Below are 4,612 nucleotides of genomic sequence, written 5' to 3' on the forward strand. Positions count from 1 at the left end.
ACACAAAATATATGTACACACAATAGTCTTTATAAAAAATATAAACTTTTCAAAAAACCCATTTTATTAACTGTGTATTTTTTCAGACAGTACGACGTAGCAAGATTTTTGACTGTTTTTTCTGTCTATAATATATTTTTATCATCTTTTGGTATTTACCATATCGCGACTAATATTTTGAAGAGTTTTTATCAAAAGAAATTAAAATATAACAAGCAATCATTAAAAACAGTTTTTAGTGTCAAATATATTATTGTTTTTATAACAATTTCGTTCAATTACATATAATCCACATGTTTTTTATATTGTTGTCTGACTTTTTGTCTAATATGTGGACTGTTTAACCAATTGTTTGTTAATGACTTTTGACACATCGATATATACAGTTACATATTTTAATAATTTATTTAAAAGAGTGTTAAAAATGAATAAGGTAAACTACAATTATGTTTTTGATTTTTCAACCAACAAAAAATCAAACTTCTTTGTTTATCAATGCTATTTTATTGATTTATTTGGTGTATATTTTTAATTTTTGTTGTTTTTTACATTATGAGTAATTTATCTTTTTATTGTTAATAAAAATATTTAAATTATTATTATTTATATTATTATTTATATTTATATTCGGGTTGCTTGATAATCAATTGCAGATGCATCGCTGTCTGTAAAAGCGATGTATAATGGATTCGTTTTATTGTTATATTATTTTACAATTATTTCGACTCATCATTTTCACTATAACACAAAAGCGTGTTACTCAATTTTAATAATTACCGCTGTTATCAATGCGTCATTCAGTGAAAATAATTAATTATGTTTTTTCTTGTTACCACTATTATTATTTGTTTGTTTTGTCAAACAAAAAATGGCAATTTTCACATTGGTTGTGTGTGCTTTTATCATTATCTTTAGATTTTATGAATAATTTTTTCAGAGTTGGCAGATAATAGTCTATCTCGATAAGATTAACTATATTTTATTATAAATAACCTTTTTATTAGTCATTGTTTGTATTTTTATTTTTTAAAAATTTAAATAACTTTCGAACGGGACACAAATTCAATTTAGATATTAAAACTCCTTTTTGAAATTAAATACAGAAATTGATTATTTAAAAACTATAAATTATTAACATAATCAATCTCAGTTGATTTTACACAATAACACTTTCACTTTGAGATTTATTCAACTCATGGCTAGATTGAATGTGTGACATTTTTTAAACATTTGCTGCGTTTTGTGGGTTTCTTTAATAAATTTAAAAGTCCAAATTTGTTTTTATATATTAATTGTTTCAAAATGCTACATTTAAGTTTTTTATCGTTGAGTTGTATTTATTAAATAATAAATCAAATGATTAATTTGATAATTTTCAAATTTGCTTTCTTTTATATTTGCCAAACATTATTTTCAATTACAAAACCAAACATCAAGTGGTCGCAATTGACTGTTTATGGGGTAATACAACCACAACAACAAAACTGTGTTATGTATCCGAAATGTCAATTTTATTAACGTAAATATAAAAAAATTCAACCATTGTTTGGTTTTACAAATATTTTTAATTGTTTTTTTTTGTTTTAATTAATGTTTTAGAAATGATACAAAATGTTTTTTCAACTTATAACAATAAATATTATATTTTTCTATAATTTGCTAAAGCCGACTTTTTCCACCAACTCTATATTAATTTCGTTGAAATTTTTGTTCTGTTTTGCTTTAAAATTTTTATATAAAAAATAAATGCACAAAACGATTTTTTGGTATAAAAATAAATATAATTCCATTATGATAATTTTATATTATTTGTTTTTATCTATTTTTCAGGAAAATCACCTAATAATATATCAAAATTATTTAAACAGTTTTGGGACAAATTATTAAAAAAAACTGTTAAAAAGAGCAGTATTGGGTTGTTGGCGAGTTAAATAAAACAACTCTTACATTTTTATATGAAAAAACTTAATTTTTAAATCATTTCGAAAAGAAAGAAGTAACACTTTTTATGTTAAATACATTTAAATGTTTAACACAGTCGAAGACAAAATATTTGTTCAATTATGATTACTTGTGTCATATTTGACAAGCCGATATGATCTTAAAAATGAAGCAACTGTTTTTATTTTAAAAAATAAGTCTGAACACAAAAAAACTGAAAAATATTATTTTTTATTGTCTGTTTATTAAGTTTGTTTTATTATTGTTTTTAAAGTAAATTAATCAAATGATTTTAATAATTTGTCTTAAACAAGAATCAATATATTATTATTGTTGAGTTATATTAGAGTAAAGTTGTTCTTGAAATAGTGCAACTTTGAAGTGTCAGTGCAACTTTGTTTATAGTATAATTATAGTAAAAAAAATACATATTATTAGAAACAAAACAAAAAAACACAAACAAATTTCTTTAAAACTATTACTCTAATTAAAATACTATAACTTGACTATAACTAAAGTTGCACATTTTTTCTCAATTAGTTTTTTGGGTTGCACCATTCAACAGTCTCGTGTTTATTGTAATTTTGCAGCGAAAAAGTCTTTGAATCACACGAATTGGCTTGTCTCTTTATTTTCTTTTTTATAAAAAGATGTTTAACATTTGCGCCATCCACAATCGATATACAACGCTGTTTTATTCGTGCTGTATGAAGTTTGGAATTCTGCTATTTTTATGCTTTTTATATCGAGTTATATATTTCTTTTGTGTTTTTAATAGTAAAATGTTATTCTTTTAAATTTTTTGTTTTACAAAAAAAGTTCAATGCATGCCTCGGGAAAATTTGTTTTTCGTAAAAAAAGACTAAGAGGCTGTTTTTGCGGCAAGAAAACATTTTTAAAGACGTAAAGAATCGGGACATTAAATAATATTGAATTGTGATTCCAGAAAATTCAATAATTGTTATCAAATTGTTTTTGATAAATTAACAATTTGAAAATATTTATCGTTTTTTTATGTTTTATAAACACAATAAAAACAGAAATTCAATTAACGAAAAGATAAAATTAACATTTGAATTTTATTAACATTTTTTCTTGTATAATTAACACACCTAAAAAATAAAAATAATTAACAAAAAAAACAATTAACATTTTAAAAATTTTTATCGATTTTTCTTGTCAAATTAACAGACTTATAATTGAATTTATTTTACAAAAAAAATTAATTAACATTATATAATTATTTATTGAATTATCTTGTAAAATTAACACAGCGAAAATTTACATAATATTCAACTACAATTTAATTAAACATTATAATATTCTTAACAATTATTACATATTAATTTAACACGTTAAAATGTAAACAATTAACGATAATTAATGCAAATGTTTATTATTCAATGGTTTACATTGTACAATACGTGTTTGTTTTACAGAACAGTTACCAATTTGATTAAGTGACAAATTTAAATTTCCAATAAAACAGACATGATTTATCAATTAAACAATAATGTTCTTAATGAAATTTTATCATAAAAATAATCAAGTAATTGAATTATATATTTTAAATAAATGATGAACATAAAATTTAATAAGATGATATTATGTGCATAATCAATATGTAAGATTATGGTCATTTAACAACATGGAATAAAAATTGCATCGCAATTAACAACATTTTTTTACTTATAATGAAAGAAACATTTGTGTTAAAAAACTAATATTATAAACTTTTCAATTTATTTTTCATGTTTATAATTTTGTGAATACTTATTAGGGTACGAAGTAGTTGTTTTATTATTTTATATTTAATTCTACATTTTATTGTTAAAATAAATGTATTGTAATGTGAGTAGCATTGGTCATTAACGTGCCAAACAATGACGATATAAGCAGTTGATTTGTTTGAATACAATACATTTAAACACATTTATAATAAAATATAAACAGTTAGAGAATAATGACATCGATAAAAAACATGATTATAACATTCTTTGTATTTTAATAAACAACAAAAACACCGAATTAAAAAAAATATAAAACATTGTAACAGTCCATTTGTTTCAAATCATAAACCAACAGAAGTTTACATTTAACTTTGTTTAGACATCAAAAACACAACAATAAATATAATTTTAATATATAGATAGTAATATATAAATAAGGTACAACAAATAGTATACAAATATATTATTAAAAACAGCTTATTTTTACATATATATTGTAGTCAATAAACACGAAATTGTGTCTTTTATGTATTTGAACTTGATTATTTATAATAACATTTTGACATTTAAACAAAAGTGGGTAAATTCATTACTGATTCAACTTCAATACATATTTGTTGTTTAAAAACATTTTGTTGACAACATATCAACAACAACATTGATAAATTTTTACAAAAAAAACATATAACTCAGGTTTTTAATTTATGTTAATCCATAGACTACTAAAAACGATTTTAATATATTATGTACACGTATGAGTGAGTTGCAAATAAAACCCAAAATTGGTGTTAACTGTGATATTCTCTTAATTTTAATGTTATATTTAAAAAATTTTGGTTTGGTGTAACATTTTTACACCCTAAAAAGTATTCAATTTATATTTTAGGCTGTTTTTCAAATAAAAAGTGTTGCAATAAACCGTAAAACCCAATGCACCTACT

The sequence above is a fragment of the Entamoeba invadens genome (assembly GCF_000330505.1).
Source record: "Entamoeba invadens IP1 unplaced genomic scaffold scaff_1105074725689, whole genome shotgun sequence".
In the NCBI taxonomy this organism is placed as follows: Eukaryota; Evosea; order Mastigamoebida; family Endamoebidae; genus Entamoeba; species Entamoeba invadens.